Source organism: Pan troglodytes, chromosome 10, assembly GCF_028858775.2.
Source record: "Pan troglodytes isolate AG18354 chromosome 10, NHGRI_mPanTro3-v2.0_pri, whole genome shotgun sequence".
NCBI classification, from domain to species: Eukaryota; Metazoa; Chordata; class Mammalia; order Primates; family Hominidae; genus Pan; species Pan troglodytes.
The window spans coordinates 45,587,847-45,609,458 of record NC_072408.2 but is presented as its reverse complement, the minus strand read 5'-3'; the positions used below and the strand labels follow the sequence as shown (position 1 = coordinate 45,609,458).

General features: G+C 41.9%; 1 protein-coding gene across 3 annotated transcripts in view; it reads right to left on the bottom strand.

Moving 5' to 3' along the window:
• The window catches only part of LIMA1 (LIM domain and actin binding 1), a 107,779-nt gene extending 87,198 nt beyond the window's left edge, over positions 1-20,581 (bottom strand). The window contains exon 1 of one of the 3 annotated variants that reach the window (XM_063785684.1): positions 20,431-20,581. The gene's annotated coding sequence lies outside the window, so the exon portion shown is untranslated. Of the gene's footprint in view, positions 1-19,861; positions 19,995-20,430 lie in introns of those variants that run through there. The other 2 variants (XM_024347867.3, XM_063785682.1) reach the window with 2 other exon arrangements.
• Positions 20,582-21,612: the final 1,031 nt, after the last annotated feature.

Here is a 21,612-nt window from a genome sequence, read left to right as displayed (position 1 = left end):
TGAATTAAAGGGTTTAAGGCTGGGCACAGTGGCTCATGCCTGTAATCTTAGCACTTTGGGAGGCTGAGGAGACAGGACCACTTAAGGCCAGAAGTTCCAGACCAGCCTAGGCAATATAGTGAGACCTGTTCTCTGCCAAAAAATAAAATAAAGTAAAGTAAAATAAAATAAAATAAAAATTAACTGGGCATGGTGGTGCATGCCTGTGATCCTTGCTACTTGGCTGAAACAGGAGGATCACTTGAGCCCAGGAGATCGAGGCTGCAGTGGGCCATGATCACACCATTGCACTCCAGCCTGGGCAACAGAGCAAGACTCTGACTCAAAAATAAGTAAGTAAAGGGTTTAAGACCTACATGTATTCTAAGAAAAATGGAAAGACAGCAACATAAAATATTTTTTATATTGCCCACTTCAATTTCATGTTGCCATTCAAATTTGACAGTGTAAGGAAAATGGCTGCTCTTTAAAAGTACACTGAGGTTTGGACAAAAAGGAATCTGAGACACTGCACTGATTAATTCAATCTGCCTAATTTGATGCCCATCATCTAGGTTCACCTAGTACTTCTCTGTCCAGACGGCACAAAATCATTGTGTTAAAACAATGACTCATGATAATAAAATTGAGTTATTCTCATTCTTTTTTTTCCTCTAGCCAGGTTTGTTGCTGAATTTAAAATGCTGCTTGAGAAAGATAAGAAGGTTAAAAAATAGAAACTATTTTATTTTTATCTACTGAATAAGAGGGCAACTATAATTTACTGAGAGGTCAAAGTTAAAACAGGGAGCCAACAGGCTTGTGCTCTCATCTTGAATCTGCCACTAATTAGTGGTATGGCCATGAACAAGCCACTTCTCTGGGTCCTCTTTCTTCTTGTGCAAAATGAAGGGGTTAAAATAGCCTAGTGTTTTTCTAGCTGCAGGTCACAATTAGTGAGTTGTAAAAGCAACTTGAGCGATCAGAACCAACATGTTTGTTTTGATGAAAAAGAACAGAATGCAATCGAAAATGTCAAAGTGCATCAGACATAGTATAGGTAGATTTTTTTAAAAGTTTTTGTTTCAGTTATTTGTATGTGTATAAACTGAGTAGGAATGTAAAATATTTCTTATTGTGGGGTATAGTTAAAATATAGTTTGACAAGTGTTAGCGAGGACGTGGAGAAACTGGAACCGTTATACACTGCTGGTGGGAATGTAAAATGGTGCAGCCACTTTGGAAAACAGTCTGGTGGTTCCTCAAAAGATTATAAACACAGAGTTACCATGGGATCCAGCAATTCCATTCCTCTGTGTGTGTGTGTCTGTATATATATATACTCTCAAGAGAAATGAAAACACATGTCCACACAGAACTTGTACACAAATGTTCGTCAACTGATGAAAGGATGAACAAAATGTGGTATACCCATACAAGGGAATATTATTCGGCTATAAAGAGTAATGTAGTGCTGACACATGCTACAACATGGATGAACCTTGAAAATATTAAGCTAAGTGACAGGAGCCAGCCACAAAAGACCATTTACTGTATGATTACATTTATATGAAAGGTCCAGAACAGGAAAATCTATAGAGACAGAAAAAGAATTAGTGGTTGCCTGGGACTGGCAGTAGGAAGACAAGGAATTGACTGCTGATGGGTATGAGTTTTCTCTGGAAGGTGATAAAATGTTGTAAAATTGATTATGGTGATGGCTGCACAACTGTGTGACCATATTAAAACCGCTGAACTGAGCATTTTAAATAGGTGAATTGTATGGTATATAATTTTTCAATAAAACTTTATAATTTTTAAATGATGGCTTGAAAATCATTAGACTAGATAACAGATGATCACTGAGGTCCCTGAGAATTCTCATGTGGCCCCCCCAGGGCTCACCTTGCCCACCCTTACCCCATGACCCTCTGGAGGCAGGACAGTAGAATGGAAATACCAGCTGGTTCCAATTCCCATTCTAGTGTTACCAGATGCATGGCAACCTCTCTGTACTTTACTTTCCTTCTATGTAAAAGGAAGATGATAAATCTGCCTTACGGGGTTGTTTTAAACTAAAGGAGACAATAAATGTAAAACAGTGCCCAGCACATTGCTTGAGATCAGAGGCAGATCTTGTCAGTCTTCGCATGCTTCAGAGTCTAAGCCACATTCAATAAACATTATTCTAAAGGTTCAGATACTAGAACTCCTATTTAGGTTTAGCTTACTTTATGTGTCATATTGACTTAACAAGGTTTAGATCAATAAGGCTGTGATTAAAAATAATTCCTGGCCAGTCACAGTGGCTCACACCTGTAATCCTAACACTTCGGGAGGCTGAGGTGGGAGGATCACTTGAGTCCAGAGTTCAAGATCAGCCTGGGCATGATGGTGAGACTCCATCTCTAAAAAAAATTTTAATAATTAGCCGGGTGTGGTGGTGGGTGCCTGTGGTTCCAGCTACTTGACAGGCTGAAGTGGGAAGATTGCCTGAGCCTAGGAGATTGAGGCTGCAGTGAGCTGTGATGGTGTCACTGCATTCCAGCCTGGGCAACAGAGTGAGACCCGTCTCAAAAAAAAAAAAAAAAATCAAAAATGTTACATTTGCTTCAGCTGTTTGACTTTTTAGCTTGAAAATTGCTGTCATTATTTAAAACATGGCTGGCCAGGGCGGTGGCTCATGCCTGTAATCCCAGCACTTTGGGAGGCCAAGGTGGGCAGATCACCTGAGGTCAGGAGTTCGAGACCAGTCTGACCAACATGGAGAAACCCCATCTCTACTAAAAATACAAAATTAGCTGGGCGTGGTGGCGCATGCCTGTAATCCCAGCTACTTGGGAGGCTGAGGCAGGAGAATTTCTTGAACCAGGAAGGTGGAGGTTGCGGTGAGCCAAGATCACACCATTGCACTCCAGCCTGGGCAACAAGAACAAAATTCCATCTCAAAAAAAAAAAAAAAAAATTGCTCATCACTATATAATGGAAGTAGTAACATTAGTTGAAGAGAAATGAAGTCATGAGGTAGGTACCATCAGGATGCCTATTTTACAGATGAGAAAACTGAGGCACAGAGAAATTGATAAATACAAACATGTTTTAGAAATACAATGGTTTCATGTTAATGTGCTGTTCAGCAATTATTTATTTCCTCTTGAACATCCCACCTCAGGGCATACAGATCTATCTCAATCTTTCAGTACCTCATAATATTTCATTCTGTAATAGTTTAAAACCTATTTAACAAGGCCCCTGTGGATGAACATGTAGGTTGCTTTTGCTTCTTCACTGTTATGAATAAGAAAGGAACGAACATGCTTGTACTATTGCCTACCTGGGGTGGGGTGCATCTATGGCATAAATTCCTAGGAGGAGCATTTCTAGTTTAAAAGGCCTATGCATTAAATTTTTAAATAGATATTCTGAGATTTCCCTCAAAAAAGTCACATCCATTTATATTTGAATCTTTCTCCACATTCTTGTCAGTAATAAGCATTATTTTTATTTTTTCCAATCTGATAGGAGATGTGTGAAAATGGTACATTATTGTTTTAGTTTTCACTCCTTTAATCATGAGTGAGGTTGAGCATATTTTCAAATATGTGTTGGCCACTCAATACATTTACTTTTTTTTATTCTGAGACAGAGTCTCACTCTGTCACCCAGGCTGGAGTGCAGTGGCCTGATCTTGGCTCACTGCAGCCTCTGCCTCCTGGGTTCCAGTGATTCTCCTGCCTTAGCCTCCTGAGTAGCTGGGATTACAGGGGCGTGCCACCACGCCCAGCTAATTTTTTTATTTTTATTATTATTTTTTGAGACGGAGTCTAGCTCTGCCGCCCAGGCTGGAGTGCAGTGGCGCAATCTCGGCTCACTGCAAGCTCCGTCTCCCGGGTTCACGCCATTCTTCTGCCTCAGCCTCCCGAGTAGCTGGGACTACAGGCATCCCCCACAATGTCCGGCTAATTTTATATGTATTTTTAGTAGAGATGGGGTTTCACCGTGTTAGCCAGGATGGTCTCGATCTGCTGACCTCGTGATCCACCTGCCTTGGCCTCCCAAAGTGCTGGGATTACAGACGTGAGCCACCGCACCCGGTCACACCCAGCTAATTTTTGTATTTTTTTTTAGAGATAGGGTTTCACCATGTTGGCCAGGCTGGTCTCAAACTCCTGACCTCAGATGATCCACCCTCCTTGGCCTCCCAAAGTGCTGGGATTACAGGTGTGAATCACCGTGCCCCCTGGCCACATTTACTTTTTTTTTTTTGAGACAGAGTCTCACTCTGTCGCCAGGCTGGAATGCAGTGGTGCAATTTTGGCTCACTACAACCTCCACTTCCTGGGTTCAAGCAATTCTCCTGCCTCAGCCTCCTGAGTAGTTGGGACTACAGGTGCATGCCACCACACCCAGCGAATTTTTGTATTTTTAGTAGAGACGGGGTTTCACCATGTTGGCCAGGATGGTTTTGATCTCTTGACCTTGTGATCCACCTGCCTTGGCCTCCCAAAGTGCTGGGATTATAGGCATGAGCCACCACACCCAGCCTGCCTATTTTTTCTTTTGGTGAAGAATGAGGTCTCACTATGTTGCCCAGGCTGGCCTCAAACTCCTAGCCTCAACCTATCTCTCACTTCTGCCTCCCTAACTGCTGGGGTTACAGGCATAAGCCACCGTGCCCGGCCACATTTATTTTTTTTAACGTCATTTATAAATTGTTTATTATCTCTACAACTTACTTTTTTTTAATTACACAAGGACTTTCTGAATATCATGTGTAACTCCTTGTACAATTGGATTTGCCTCTCACAGCAGCTGTCCTTTCCTAGTGTCTGATTCTTATCCAGATCTCATTAATATTCTTTCCAAAGAAAAATGCCGCTTGACTATACAGATGAGTGCCTCGTTTCTGCGGGGTTCCCTTTTGCAGGACACCCACCCCTGACTGCTCATTAATATTCTAGGCAGAGCACAGCCCTGTAAGAAGCCTGACTGACACTGACAGCCCAGGCATTGAGAGAGGATCACTGCTGCTACCCTCCACCACCCAGTCTAGTGCTTTCAGATAAGGGTGGTACTCTGAGTATCAGGATCACCTATGGAATCTGAACCTCTCATATGGAGTCCAAACATGTTAATTTTTGCAGACCCAGAACCTAAACGCTCACCATCTAGACAGATAATGTCAGAATCAGGTACAAGTTTGAACCCCTTGAGCATAAGCCTGAGGATTGGTTATTGAGTACTGGCCATATGCCAGGTGCTTTACATGTTATCTCATTCCATTTGATCTTATTCACTTAATTCTTACACTGCCATGAAGCAATTATTATTATTATTATTATTGTAAGAGACAGGGTCTTGCTATGTTGCCCAGGCTCGTCTTGAACTCCTGGGCTCAAGCGATCCTCCCACCTTGGCCTCCCAAAGTGCTGGGATTATAGGCATGAGCCACCGCACCGGGTCAGCAAATATTTATTATTCTCATTTTACAGAGGAAGAAACTAAGGCTCTAGAAATGTTCAATAACTTGCTCAAGGTCACAGAGCTAATAACTGATAGAACTAGGATTTGAAACAATCCCACAGACCATAATGTCCATGTTCTAATGACATATTACAAACCACATCTTCCCGGTATTTAGGGGCTGTCTGGACCGGTCTTATCCTATAAGAGTCTTGAAACTAGGAATATTAAAGGCTGGGCCAGATGCCCCAGCCTATTCCACATCTAAGCCAACTCTGCCCAAGGCTCCTTTTGGCTCAAGTCTGCATATTGAGTCTACCACACACTTACTGGGTAACATGAGGAAAATTACTCTAAGCCTTAGTTTCATCATCACTAAAATGTTCTCTTAGCACATTGCTAAAATAAGTACTTAATAATGATAGCAGTGGTGGTAATAAAAATACCTAACATTTATCGACCATTTACCATGTGTCAGATACTGTCTTAATTGTTTTGCATATATAACTTATTTAATCTTCACAGTAACACACTCAGAATTATTACCGACTCACTTTATGTAAGTGTATTATTGAATAATATTCAGATGAAGAAACTGAGGCCCAAAGAAGTTAAATAAATGTTAGCTCTTTTCATTTTTTAGGAGGTTGGCCTGGAAACAAAATGATCTGCAGCACGGAAAATAAACCAGAAAAGCAGTTCTAGCATACATGATATTTCAGGGTCAGCTTATTTCTGTTAAATCACCAATAAAAAGAGAATATCTCTAATGTAATAATCTCTGAGAAACTGATGGTTACTACCAGGAACACCAGATCTGATCAAAGACCTGACACCATTTCTCTGCACCATAAAGTCTAAATTGGTAAAAGTTATATCTCTTAAGGATAAAATTTTAGGACCGGGCACAGTGGCTCATGCCTGTAACCTCAGCACTTTGGGAGGCCGAGGCGGGAGGATCACCTGAGGTCACGAGTTTGAGACCAACTGACCAACATGGAGAAACCCTGTCTCTACTAAAAATACAAAAAATTAGCCGGGTGTGGTGGCGCATGTCTGTAATCCCAACTACTTGGGAGGCTAAGGCAGGAGAATCGCTTGAATCTGGGAGGCGGGGGTTGCAGTGAACTGAGATCACACCATTGCACTCCAACCTGGGCAACAAGAGCAAAACTCTGTCAAAAAAATAAAAAATAATAATAAAAAATTAAAAAGGCTAGGCACGGTGGCTTATGACTGTAATCTCAGCACTCTGGGAGGCCGAGGTGGGCAGATCACCTGAGGTCGGGAGTTCAAGACCAGCCTGACCAACGTGGAGAAACCCCGTCTCTACTAAAAATACAAAATTAGCCAGGCGTGGTAGCACGTGCCTGTAATTCCAGCTACTCGGGAAGGCTGAGGCAGGAGAATCTCTTGAACCTGGGTGGCAGAAGTTGCGGTGAGCCGAGATCGCGCCATTGTACTCTAGCCTGGGCAACAAGAGTGAAACTCTGTCAAAAAAAAAAAAAAGGGATAAAATTTTAGGTATTATCAACACATCAACACCTCTGTCAGAACTCTAAGTTGGGCCAGGCACAGTGGCTCACGCCTGTAATCCCAGCACTCTGGGAGACCAAGGAGGATAGATTGCTTGAGTTCAGGAGTCCAAGACCAGCCTAGGAAAAATGGCAAAACCCCATCTCTACAAAAAGTACAAACAAATAAGTTAGCCAGGTGTGGTGGCTTGAGCCTGTAATCCCAGCTACTCAGAAGGCTGAGGTGGGAGGATTGCTTCAGCCTTGGAGGTGGAGGTTGCAGTGAATCCAGATCACGCCACTGCACTCCAGCCTGGGCAAAAGAGTGAGACCCTATCTCAAAAAAAAAAAAAAAAAAAAAAGAACTCTATGTTGAAGAGAACATAACTATAACCTTCCCACAGGGCTTCTATTACCTTATTCATTTGTGTGAATATCTTATCTTCTTGTGCTTATGAACCCCAAATTAGTTTTTTACATAATTGTGGTAATCTTCACATATCTTATTTAGACAGGTAAAAAAGAGTAACCCCAGTTACAGCCTTTGAAAACTGACTTTGGGCACCTGTAATCCCAGCACTTTGGGAGGCCGAGGTGGGCGGATCACGAGGTCAGGAGATCAAGACCATCCTGGCTAACACAGTGAAACCCTGTCTCTACTAAAAACACAAAAAATTAGCCGGGCATGGTGGCGGGTGCCTATGGTCCCAATTACTTGGGAGGCTGAGGCAGGAGAATGGCATGAACCCAGGAGGCGGAGCTTGCAGTGAGCTGAGATCGTGCCACTGCACTCCAGCCTGGGCGACAGAGAGCGAGACTCCGTCTCAAAACAAACAAACAAACAAACAAACAAAAAACTGACTTTGGGCCAGGTGCTGTGGCTTACGCCTGTAATCCCAGCACTTTGGGAGGCTAAGGTGGGAGGATCGTTTGAGCCCAGGAGTTTGAGGCTGCAGTGAGCCGTGACTATGCCACTGCACTCCAGCCTCGGCGACAGGGCAAGACTCTATCTTGAAAAACAAAAACAACTGACTTTGGTCTAAAATTTGTAGGTCATGAAGAACCACCCAAGAACTTTCCTAATCTTTTTTTTTTCCCTTTAAATTAAACAATTACCAGATCAAATTCAAGTCTAACTCCACCTCTCTCCCAATTAATAAAATTTGTTATTTGCTCATTTGGTTCCTTCCCTCCCCGTCCCAGCTGATCATTAACTTATTCTAAGGGCAAACATAATCCAATGAAGTGAGGTTTTCTTATTTTTCCAGTAGTTTTTTTTCACACATAGTAAGAAAAATCTCTTTCAGTAAGTAGAAAAACAGATCATTAAGTCACTAGCTTCAAATTTAAAGTAAAGAGTAGAGAAAAACATAGCTAATTAGAAAAAGAATGTGGAAATTTACAATTGACCAAGACCATCACGACAAAGCACAGACTTCCTCTGAACAGCATATTTCTCCTTTAACCTTTGTACCTTTCCATACTTTAACATCAGATGTACTGAATACCAGTGCCTGGAACATGTAGGGGCTCAATAAATATCTGTTATATGAATGAAAAACAGTGTTACACTAGTACTGAATTGCCACACATCTCAGCAAAGGCCCACCTACATAACTGAAAATCTGCCGAGAAACTACATGCTCACAAGTCTTGCCAATTACATGCCTAATTAAGGTAAAATAGTTCATTAAGGAGTCTTCTTTACAATCTCAAAGCAAAAGAAACACATACGCTTATTTTAGGAAGGCTCCTTCTGTTAAAGATATAAACTTCTTAAAGCAGCCCTTTGTCCTTAATAACTAATCAAGTTTTCTCCAAATACAGGGCTTCTTAGTTTCACTTCTGGACATTTCCAGGAAGGGCCTGGCTTCCATTCTTATCTGAAATTTTAGATGATGTGCTTTTTTTCAGGACTTGCTCAATCTGAAGAGTCAGTTCAGATCAGTTTAACCAATACCTTCAAGCAGGAGAATTAAAATGGATTTACTAAAAAGTGACTCTTCTCTAGGCAAGTTCTTTAATCCTTCCTTTCTTTAAAAGAGAAGCTGGCCGGGCACGGTGGCTCATTCCTATAATCCCAGCACTTTGGGAGACCGAGGCGGGCGGATCACCTGAGGTCGGGAGTTCGAGATCAGCCTGACCAACATGGAGAAACGCCATCTGTACCAAAAATACAAAAAAATTAGCCAGGCATGGTGGTGCATGCCTGTAATTCCAGCTACTCGGGAGGCTGAGGCAGGAGAATTGCTTGAACCCGGGAGGTGGAGGTTGCAGTGAGCTGAGCTCGTGCCATTGCATTCCAGCCTGGGCAACAAGAGTGAAACTCCGTCTCAAAAAAAAAAAAAAAAAAAATCTGAGCAGCTACCACATAACAACGCCTTAATAAAGGACAAGCATCACTGAGGCTGATCACATAAAGATGTACCAAATCACACCGCCACACAAGTGATAAAATTTGGCTACTTGGCTGGGCGCGGTGGCTCACGCCTGTAATCCCAGCACTTTGGGAGGCCGAGGTGGGCGGATCACGAGGTCAGGAGATCGAGACCATCCTGGCTAACACGGTGAAACCCTATCTCTACTAAAAATACAAAAAATTAGCCGGGTGAGGTGGCGGGCACCTGTAGTCCCAGCTACTCAGAAGGCTGAGGCAGGAGAATGGCGTGAACCCCGGGGGGCGGAGCCCACAGTGAGCCGAGATCGCGCCACTGCACTCCAACCTGGGCGACAGAGAGACTCCGTCTCAAAAAAAAAAAAAAAAAAAAAAAAAATTTGGCTACTTATCTGGACCAGTGCTAGGTATCTTATTAAGAATTGGTTATAGGGCCAGGCGTGGTGGCTCACGCCTGTAATCCCAGCACTTTGGGAGGCCGAGGCAGGCAGATCACGAGGTCAGGAGATCGAGACCATCCTGGCTAACATGGTGAAACCCCTTCTCTACTAAAAAAAAATACAAAAAATCAGCCGGGCGTTGTGGCGGGCGCTTGTAGTCCCAGCTACTCGGGAGGCTAAGGCAGGAGAATGGCGTGAACCCAGGAGGTGGAGCTTGCAGTGAGCAGAGATCACACCACTGCACTCTAGCCTGGACAACAGAGCGAGACTCTGTCTCAAAAAAAAAAAAAAAAAAGAATTGGTTATAAACATTTTTTTTTAAGAGGGAGCCTTACTCACTCTCCCAGGCTAATTTTTGTAATTTTAGTAGAGATGGAGTTTTGCCATGTTAGCCAGGCTGGTCTCGAACTCCTGACCTCAAGTGATCTGCCAGCCTTGGCCTCCTAAAGTGCTGGGATTACAGGCATGAGCCACCACACCTGGCCTGGTTATAAACATATTAATGTTACCGTTTCAATTGAATTTTAATGATTAGCTTCTAAAAGCTATATTTAATTCGGGACTGTAGAAAATAGTTATTGAGAGGCATTTGCTGGGTAGTGGTCTTTCAGTTGGCAGGGGAAAGATCATCACTGTCTTTGGGCCTCAATTTCTTCATCTCAAAAACAGGTATTGATTCACACAGGATGCTTATGAGGACTAAATGAAAGGATAAAAGCAAAAGTACTTTGAAAACTGTCAGCTACTCTACAAAGCATTATTTTAAATAAAACTTCAAGCCAGCATTAAGAAAAAAAATGGAATTAAAAAAGACTAACCAATGAAAAGAAATAGAAATTAGAACTAATTCATTATAATGTCTGGTTCAACTAGATGTTAATAAGAAACCTTTTGTTTAAAGCTGTTGCTGAAAATCTTTCTAATCAGTACACTGTCCTATTTCAGAGCATGTGTTAATAGTAAGTATAATGAAAATCATTTCATTTTTTCTTGAAGATTCTAGATAGCTTTTTAATTTTTCTCCTAGAGAATGAAAACAGAAGAAAACTTCTGGTTGTTTGTGGATTCCAGTAATTGGGTTTTAGTTTTGCCACACTGGCTTTTGAAAATGTAATAGGAGTTGATAGACTAGTATAATCCAGAGTAACAACCTGGGAAGTAGATGGCTATAGTGGTAGGAAAATAGTGGCCTGGATCCTGGAAACACCTTGGAAAACTTGCACTCAGATGGAACTTAATCCTGGTTGTCACAGTATCCAAACTTTTGTCCTGCTACCTTCCGAACTCCTCAGAGACTGCTACCTAATTTGAACCCAGATGGACCGACCTCAGCTGTTGTCCAGTTAAAAAAAATACAACACTTTGGATTGCAAAACAAAACAAGACTTGTCCAAATGAAAAGTCCATCTTCAAGGCTTATTCACTCATTCAACAAATATTTATTTAGCATTTACCAAGTCTTTGGCAGTGTTCCAAGTGCTGAAGATATAATGTTAAAAATGACAGACAAGGCCGAGCGCGATGGCTCACGCCTGTAATCCCAGAACTTTGAGAGGCCAAGGCAGGCGGATAATGAGGTCGAGAGATGCAGACCATCCTGGCCAACATGGTGAAATCCTGTCGCTACCAAAAATAAAAAATTTAGCTGGGTGTGGTGGCGGGCGCCTGGAGTCCCAGCTACTTGGGAGGCTGAAGCAGGAGACTCTTGAACCTGGGAGTTGGAGGTTGCAGTGAGTCAAGATCGTGCCATTCCACTCCACCCTGGGTGACAGAGTGAGGCTCCATCTCAAAAAAAAAAAAAAAGACAGACATGGTCTCTACTCTCATGAAATTTCCATTCCACTGGAGAAGCCGGACAATTAAAGACTGTGATTAGTGGTGTGAAGGAAATACAAAAAGAGTAACTGGAGTTGTGGTAGGAACAGGGACACGAACAGCTTCTTTAGGCAGTGATCAGGGAAGGCCTCATTGAGTGAATGACATTTGAACTGAAACCTGAATGATGGGGAGAACATATGCAGCCAGCAAGGTGAAGACAATAGATGGGGGAGTTTTCCAAGCAGAGGAAAGCAAATGCAAAGGCCCTGAGGAAGGAATAATATAGCTAGGAAGTGAGTGAGAAGTATGCGATGACACAGAGATGAGTAGTAGTCAGATTAAATACGGATTAATAACAATGCTAAAGGATTTTAATTTTATTCTATGTGTGATACAAAGCCAAACATTATTATATAAAAGTGTGTTTGCAAGATCAGATATATTTCATGTACTAAATGAGTACTTTGGCCAGGTGCGGTGGCTCATGCCTATAATCCCAGCACTTTGGGAAGCTGAGGTGGGCAGATCACTTGAGGCCAGGAGTTCTAGACCAGCCTGGCCAACATGGTGAAACCCTGTCTCTACTAATAATACAAAAAAAAAAAATTAGCCAGGCATGGTGGCGCGTGCCTGTAGTCCCAGCTACTCCGGAGGTCTGAGGCATGAGAATCACCTGAACCCAGGAGGTGGGGGTTGCAGTGAGCTGAGATTGCGCCATTGCACTCCAACCTGGGACAGAATGAAACTGTGTCTCAAAATAATAAAATAAAATAAGTGAGTTCTTAATTGTTTATATGTGCATAATGGCCACAAAATGAAAAGGAAGGGAAAGGTTCTCATACCTAAAAGGCTTGTAATCTTACAAGGAAGCAATAATTTATAAATAGTGACAACATTAATTAAGGTAAGAAATGAAGCAAAAATCAAGTGTTAAGTATAAAGACTGGGGAGGGAGCCACTGATTCAAGTAGAAGAAATTAGAAAAGGCTTTTTTTTTATTAAAAAAATTTAAAAAGGTAGCATTTGATTTGGGCTCTTAAGGAAAAGGATTTCAACAAGAGGGTGGGGAAGGGGAGGAGCATGAGGCTGTGGGAACTGCATGAGCAAAGGCACAGAGGCAGGAAAGAACTGGGCAGGTCCAGGAAACAGAGAATTATTGTAGGGTCACAGTGCCAGGTGGGTGGGTCGTGTTGTGGGAGATAAGCCTAAAAGAATAGGCTGTCAGAGTGGGGGTGTGGGTGTCTTGAAGAGCATGTCAGAAAGTTAGACTGAATTTACTTAGGCATTGTCTCCCCTTAAGTTTGTATATAAATCTCTTGAGGTACTTGATAAACTTCAGGTTCCCAGGCCCATCCCTCAGACACACTGATCTGCAGGTCTAGGTGGGACCTGAGACTCTACCTTTTTAACCACTGCCAGGTAATTCTAACACAGGCAGTTAAAGGAACCATATTTTGAAAATCAGTGCTTTTTTTTTTTTTATGACAACTCTGATAACTTTTCTGCAAGGGAAAAACTGAAGCCAACTCTAAGGATTACTCAAGGACTCAAGGACTCTGGCAAAAAACTAAAAGGGGAATCTGAATTAGAAGACTGATTAAAGAACTCTTATCACTCCTGGGGCAGAATCAGCCAAACTTGGGGATTGATTAAATGTGGGTGGAGAAAAGTATTAAAGTGGTAAGTACAACCTCAAGCTTTCTCCTTAGTGAATCTGGGTGTACGCAGATGCATGGCGTACAGGGACTATCCACATAGCCTAACAGGTAGCTGGAAATACAGATCTGGAGCTCAGATATACAAAGGCATTAAACATATTGGTTTGGTACTTCAAAGTAAGTTCAATACAAATTAAAGAATTAAATATAAAGTGTAAAACGGTAAAAATCAGAAGGAAATGAAAGTGAGTATTTAACCAATCTCTGGATGGTGAAGGCCTTCTAAACATCACAGCACCAGAAGAAATCTCAAATTTAAAAATCCAGGCTGGGTGTGGTGGCTCACGCCTGTAATTGTAACACTTTGGAAGGCCGAGGCGGGCAGATTACCTGGGTCAGGAGTTCAAGACCAGCCTGGCCAATATGGAGAAACCCTGTCTCTACTAAAAATACAAAAATTAGCTAGGCGTGGTGGCATGTGCCTGTAATCCCAGCTACTTGGGAGGCTGAGGCACGAGAATCACTTGAACCCTGGAGGAGGAGGCTAGAGTGAGCCGAGATTGTGCCACTGCACTCCAGCCTGGGTGACTGAGTGACACCCTGTCTCAAAAAAAAAAAAAAAATCTATAGATAAGTAATAATATACTATATACAAAATTAAAAGGCAAACTGGTTAAATATTTGACCACAGGACAAAAAATTAATATTCTTAGAAGAGTTTATACAAATCACAAAGAAAAACACTAAGAATGGTTCTGTATGAAGTAGAAGAAGTTGTTAAATAACTTGCCTTGGAGACGTACACCCTCTAGTCACAAAATGAGACATTTTTCACATACATTGTAGATAATGGAGTTTTGTGGCACAGGTCAGCAGGGCTTCTGTGATTTTATCTTACCAGTTTCCAAGTGTCAGTCTATGGGAATGACTAAAAAAATACCAATCTTTTTGACTGCTTTTTTTTTCTTTTCTACCCCCAACCCCCACAGCAAGAACCCCATTCAATTTTTTTTTTATACTTCTATTTTCCTGAAAGTTAAAGGGCACAAACAAATTAAGCTGTCCCCAGGCTCCCCTTGCTACTCCGGTGGACACTGCCTTTACTGCATCCAGTCTTTCCTCAGGCTCTATATATCTAAAATTAGGTGAAAGGTTAGAGATGAGACAGAAAGTAATTCCAGAATGTCTAGTGAACAGTAGTAGCTCCAAAGGCATCCTTTCAGCACAGAGGTTGTCCAGTCTTGGGGATCAAAAGCCCAACCCTCTCATTTTACAGATGAGGCTCTGAGTCAATGAATCAATGACTTGTCCAAGATCGCCTGATTGGCTGATGACAACATTAAGTTGGGAATCCTGACTCTCAAACAGCACCCTTTCCATTCTGCAGTACTGCTTCATTGATCACAAGCTCTGGCCCCTCAAAACAATGGGCATTTTTAACACCACAATTCCAACTTCTGTATACTTTCCACTTTGTCACTCCACTCACTCTATTTGGTCTAATAAAAGCCTGTGCTTCCCCCACAAAACGCTCCAAATAAAAGAATACCAAACAAAAAACCAACATAATTAAAATGTTAATGCCGAAATAAAAATGGGAGTGGGATTAACCCAGACATAATTCACAGAAGAAACAGAAATGAATGTATGAAAAATGTTCTCTCTCACTAGCAAAGAAATACAAATTAGTTCATTTCTGCCTATCAAATTAGTAAAGATCAAAAAATAATATTCGGGCCGGGCGCGGTGGCTCATGCTGTAATCCCAGCACTTTGGGAGGCCGAGGTGGGCAGATCTCCTGAGGTCAGGAATTTGAGGTCAGCCTGATCAACAGGGTGAAACCCTGTCTCTACTAAAAAACACAAAAATTAGCCAGACGGGCTGGGCGAGGTGGCTCATGCCTGTAATCCCAGCACTTTGGGAGGCCGAGGTGGGCGGATCACGAGGTCAGGAGATTGAGACCATCCTGGCTAACACGGTGAAACCCCATCTCTACTAAAAATAAAAAAAAAAAATAGCCAGGTGTGGTGGCGGGCACCTGTAGTCCCAGCTACTCAGGAGTCTGAGGCAGGAGAATGGCACGAACTCGGGACGCGGAGCTTGCAGTGAGCAGAGATCGTGCCACTGCACTCCAGCCTGGGCGACAGAGCGAGACTCCATCTCAAAAATCATAATAATAATAATATTCAATGTTACCAAGGCTGCACTAAGATGGGCACTCACAATCACTGCAGTTGAGAATGTTAATTAGTCTAATCTTTACAAAAAGCAATTTGGGAGCAGGTTTAGTATTTTTAAATTTTCACACTCCTTGACCTGGTAATTCAACCTCTGGGAATCTAACCTAAGGAAATAATGAGTCATTTGCACAAAGATTTATGCATAAATTTGTTCTCAATTGTTTTCATTTAATGTAAAACCAAAACACAAATAAATTATGCAACCTCAATATAATAAATTATTAAATAGATTACAATGGAGATTAAATATCCATTTAAACGTTTTCAAAAATTTTTGATGCTATGAAAAATAATATAAAGCAAAAAAAGCAGACACAAAACTATATCTACTGCAACAGTATGAGTTCAATTACCTTTGTGTTTATGTGAGTGTGTGTATATCAAAGAAAACAAAACCACTGAAAGGAAATATATCAAATGATAGATCTCTCTGGAACAGATTATGGAATATGGGTTATTTTGTCTTCTTTATAATTTGTTTTTTCCACATTTTCTTTTTTTCTTTTCTTTTTTTTTTTTTTGATATGGAGTCTTGCTTTGTCACCCAGGCTGGAGTGCAGTGGCATGAGCTTGGCTATCTGCAACCTCTGCCTCCTGGGTTCAAGGGATTCTCCCGCTTCAGCCTCCTTAGTAGCTGGGACTACAGGCATGCGCCACCATGCCCAGCTAATTTTTGTATTTTTAGTAGAGATGGGGTTTCACTATGTTGGCCAGGCTGGTCTCGAACTCCTGACCTCAAGTGATCACCGGCCTCAGCCTCCCAAAGTGCTGGGATTACAGGCATGAGCCATCACACCCGGCCTGTTTTTTCCACATTTTCTATAATAAACATATATAATTTTTATTTTATAATAATATAAATATCTATAATTTTTATGTTTAAATGTGTTGGCATATATGAAAATAAAACAAGAATTATATATACAATATGAAAAAAGTTTTTTAAAAAGATAAATTTTCAGGCCACTTACATGGAGGTGATAGTAGAAGTCATGGAAAGAAATCAGATTATAAAGGGAGAAAGTATAGTGAGAATAGGAAGCTGAGCAGGGCTATGGTGAACCCGGCATTTAAGGGGCAAAAAGACTGAGTTAATGGAGTATGGGAGTAAGTGGTTAGATTAGAAAGTGGAGAACCAGATAGTAGTCATGTCAAGAAAAGCAAATGAAAGGAAGAACTAGACAAGTTGTTCACTTGGTCAATTATTGCCAAGGGGTAAGGACCCTTAGACAGAAGCCACTGGATACTATGCATGGACAGACAGCTTTCCTGTAGTGCTGGAAGCCAAATTTTTGCTCAGACGCCAAATCTGAGCAAATGTTACCTGTTTAGTAAAACTGACTATGAAATAAAGAAGTCCCGGGGCATTAGCTTGAATTTCAGTTTATGGAGAAAAAAAAGATTGTGGAAATCTAAAACTAAGTAAAGCGGATATTGGGACTAATTTATGGGTAATGAAACAAAAATAGCAATACTTTGTGCAAGACAAAACATATTTGAAGGACTGTAAAGTTTTCCATATCATAAGCTCTGTTACAGAATAATTAAGGGGGAAAATAGATCCACACTTGTTATCAGAAGTACAAAAAAGTTGCATCTTTTTTTCCCCTAAAGATGAAAGTTCTTAGTTTCAGGGTAGTAGTATTTTTTTTTTTTTTTTTTTTTTTTTTTTTTTTTTTTTGAGACGGAGTCTCACTCTGTCACGCAGGCTGGAGTGCAGTGGCGCGATCTCGGCTCACTGCAAGCTCTGCCTCCCGGGTTCACGCCATTCTCCCGCCTCAGCCTCCCGAGTAGCTAGGACTACAGGCGCCCGCCACCACGCCCGGCTAATTTTGTTTTTGTATTTTTAGTAGAGACTGGGTTTCACCATGTTAGCTAGGATGGTCTCGATCTCCTGACCTCGTGATCCTCCCGCCTCGGCCTCCCAAAGTGCTGGGATTACAGGCGTGAGCCACCGCGCCCGGCCCAGGGTAGTAGTATTAAGAAATTATTTAAAAGAAAATCAAAAGAATGTAAAATTTTCATGGTATCATGTTAACTTCTTAAGAGTGGACACAGGAAGTCTCTAGAAAGTTTTCACGTGTCAAGAAATCATCTGACATGCTGAATAATGGATTGCTTGTTAGGTCAAACTCCATCCTTTTTATGAAAAGAGGTCTTCAGTAGCACAATAATTTGACTGAGTCTTGAGGACTCTGCACCCAGCTTCAGAATAAACTCATCAGTATGGTCCTACCTTATCATCCACCATAGAATCTCAACTCCATAATCATTAAGTAGAAACTACTTCATTTACAACCACTGGTTTGTTAATAACCTGAAGAGGCTGTGTTAAGCAACCTCACCTGGAGATTACTGTATGCAATCTAAAATGAAGTACCTTAATTTTCTATCAAAAAACATACAGTGAAAGACAATAGCAAACTTAAAAAACAATTGCCTTTTCTAATGGAAATTACTGACTTAGGACTCAAGTTATACATTTTCCTATCTGCAGAAAGGGTACAATTCTAATCTAAAAGTCATCTATCTAATAATGTATGGAATTAAGAATGCCTGAAACTAGTTTCACTGTCAATTTAAATAATAAACTCTTCCAATTTGTGGTTAGGTGCCCTATTATGCCAAAGATGTCTAATGAACTCCCACACTCTCAATATTCTTTTGTGTCTGTGTGTGTGTCTTTGATAAATTTTTTTGGTACGAGGGCTCTAAGTTAATTGCAGTTAACTGGTGAAAAATACCAGAGAAAATATAAGAATTTGAAACCTGAAGAAACACTCGTCAAAATTATACTTAAAAACATTTTCCCCACCCACCTATCTACCCTGTCTTCCCCACCCAAGAAAAAAAGAAAGAGAAAAACATTTTGAGGGCATCTTAGCAGGAAAAAGTATCCCGTCGCCAAGATGTGAATTGTTTTAGCTTCTGAAGCTTTCTTTTAGAATTATTAGGTTGAAATTTAGCCCCACCTTTAACCAGAGTCTGGAACAAAGCTTGAGTGTACCAAGTTAAAGAAAGTTATACAATGAGGTAATTTTTACAAAATGGCACTCCTTTGCTAATGTTGCCAATATACTGTTCTCTTCCCAGGGACTACCTCATAACAACACTTCCCAGCCCAATACAGAACAGTGGAAACAGATCCAACTATTTACTAAATGCCACATTAACAACAGGGTCTAATCCCATTTTCCATAGGCCATAGAATTGGAGGAAGAGAGGGTAAGAAATATGAAAGTGATACAAACACATAGATTGAAGAGAATCACTCATTATTACTCAGAGGTTTTTGTTTTTAAGGAAAAGCAGAAGAGAGAATTAAAAAACAAAACAAAACACCTATATTCCCTATGCTCCTACAGTACCCTGGGCTGACCTCTAGTATAGAAATGACCTCACTAATACCATAAATTGTATGTGGATCTGTCTAACCCATTTGATTTTAAGTTCTTTTAGGGTAAAGACGTTTGGCACTTTGAATCTACAGCAGGACTGACATGAAAGGCACTCAATATTTTGTCCAAAGAATGAAATAAGTTCCTAAACTAATTACCTAGTACATATATGTTGTTCTATCAATGCAAAACAAGAAAACATATATGAACACACACTTTTTTTTTGCCTTCTTTCACGCCAACTCTATAATTTTTTGAAGATCTATCTAAAACGTGATCATCCTGCACCCAGGTTATACCTCTACAGGAACTTAGAACATGTTGTTAGGGGTCATGTTCTTTTGTGTCTACATCATACCTCAGAAGAAAGGATTGGTGTTATTTCATGGCTCCTGAAATATTTAGCATTTGTGAATAGTATTGGTAACTAAGCAGATAAAAGGTACTGTGTTAAACCATTTAAATCAAGAGCAAAAGAAAGAATACTTAATGCAAAAGAAAACCTCTCCCCAAAATGGGCATTGCCTTAAAAACTGATAACTCCCTAATTACCTTTGACTAACCTGAAAAGTCAAGTCAATTGAACCATCTGGATTAGGCAGATCTGGATTAGGCAGACTTATCTTTTATTTTTATTTATTTATTTTTTTTTTTGTAGAGACAAGGGTCTCGCTAAGTTGCCTTGGCTGGTCTCAAACACCTGGGCTCAAGCGATCCTCCCGCCTCAGTTTCCCAAAGTGTTGGGATTATAGGCGTGAGCCACTGCGCCCGTCCAAGGCAGACTTTTGAAAGCTGGAGTTACGTGCAAGACAATAGTAGTTCAAATATCTCTCACCAGGATCAGCTAAACCGTTCTTGCAAGCATCAGTAAGGAGGCTAGGAAGGGTGCCAGATGGTTCGTTCCTAGCAGCAACAACTTCAAGCTTTAGTATGTGTAGCCAGGGGTGTACAATTACCTTACATTAACACCAACATATGTCGGGGGCAAGTGCCAGCGATATATACACGATAGCGATTCGGGGATGACACATCGGCTGCAAGGACTGCTATATTCTCAACATTCCTCAAAAGGGTGTAAGTGTCTTAGAGTTCAGCTGGCGTAATGGAAGGGAGAAAAAATCGAAAAGAGAGGGAATGGCTGAAAATGAAGGAAAAAGAGCAGTTGAATATTAGAGTATTTCCCTGGAAGGAGGGTATTTGGAGTTTTAATGAATTGCCACCTTCCTCCACCACACCAGAAAGTATACAGTTAGAATGCAGTGTTCTCGGTGGGAGAGGACGGGGTATTTGCAGCTCCCGCCCTTGTGCAGCAAAGGCTCAGCCCGACGTAAGCACTCCCCACCCAGCGCAGGCCCCAGAAGTGAGGAAAGAACGGAGGATCAGCCTCCCTCGACCCCTTATCTCGAGGGGGAGGGACTCACAGTCCTTGCACTCCCCCCGCCCCAAAAGTCGAAGGAGAAAGAGGGTGTGGAGAGAAGCCGGGGTCTTCCCGCACTCTCCGGTTGTGGAGAGAGAAGGCCCTTACCTGGCTAAAAGCCGCCTTTCCTCTGCGCTGCTACCAGCCCTGTCACAGGTCCCGGCGCTCTACCTAGCGCACCTGTCGCGACCAAGCTGCTAACACCTACTGCTCCTGCGGCCCCGCCCCGGACCCCGCCCACTGCCGCGGGGGCGCGCACGCCAGACAGCCTCCCGTGCGGCCTCGGGCTGAGCGTGCGCGCCACCGGCTACGTGCCCAGCGCTCGCGTCTGCTCCAGTCGCTCTGGCGGTGCGGGGTGCTGGCGATGGGACGGGGTTTTTGCTGCCCGGGGCCTAGTCTACCTCGGCACGCCTTTCTCTGAAGGAGACACGCACTTGCACGACGTGGGCCTCTGTGCAGCTCTACTTTGTCCTTAACTCCTCTGACTCAAAGTTATCGCAGTTTGACTCTGGAGCCACTCAGGTTTTTCCTAAGCTCAACTCTAGCCGGCTAGGTTCCTGGTGCTTTGAGGGTAAGTTTTGTGCAGGGAGGGTGTTTTACAGGAGGCTGTGTGGTGTAGTGGAAAAAGCTGAATTAAGTACATTAATCCTGAAAACGGTTTGACAAGGGCGGATGACGTCCAAGTTCTCCAACAGCTGTTTTTACTCCTCCACTCAGAACAGGAGCTGTGCTAATGGTTTGGAGACCGTCAATTGGCCTAGCACTTGGCCATCCTGCCCCCAAATTCTTGTCCCAGTTCCGTGCCAGCTGCATGATGCCTTTTGATAGTATCCTTCTTTCCTGTACCTCAAGCATAGTAGGGTTTCAGACCACAAGTTTTCTGAAGCTTTTCGGAATTCATGCAGCTTGATGTGTTATTAGTAGGGGCTGCTCGTGGGAAAACGCTTGTAATTACACTTCCTCAAGAAGTTAATGAAAATGTGTAAGGAGAAGAGAGATTTCCAACAGATGATGAATATGCCAGCCAGTTATTGCCTTCTTCCTTCAAATATCCAGCCTAGACTGATTTCTGGATAGGTATTGTAGAAATAAAAATTTCAGACAAAACAAACTTAGATTTTGAATCAGACAACAGTCAAAACCAGAAGAGGCTCAGACACCCCTGCTCTAGCAGCCTAGGCATCAAACTTTATAGGCTGAACACGAAAGTAAAGAAATTTGATTGGCTACAGCTAAGCCTTTGCCTTATTTGGGTATGGTCACATGGGAGGTCCCTAATTATATAACCAC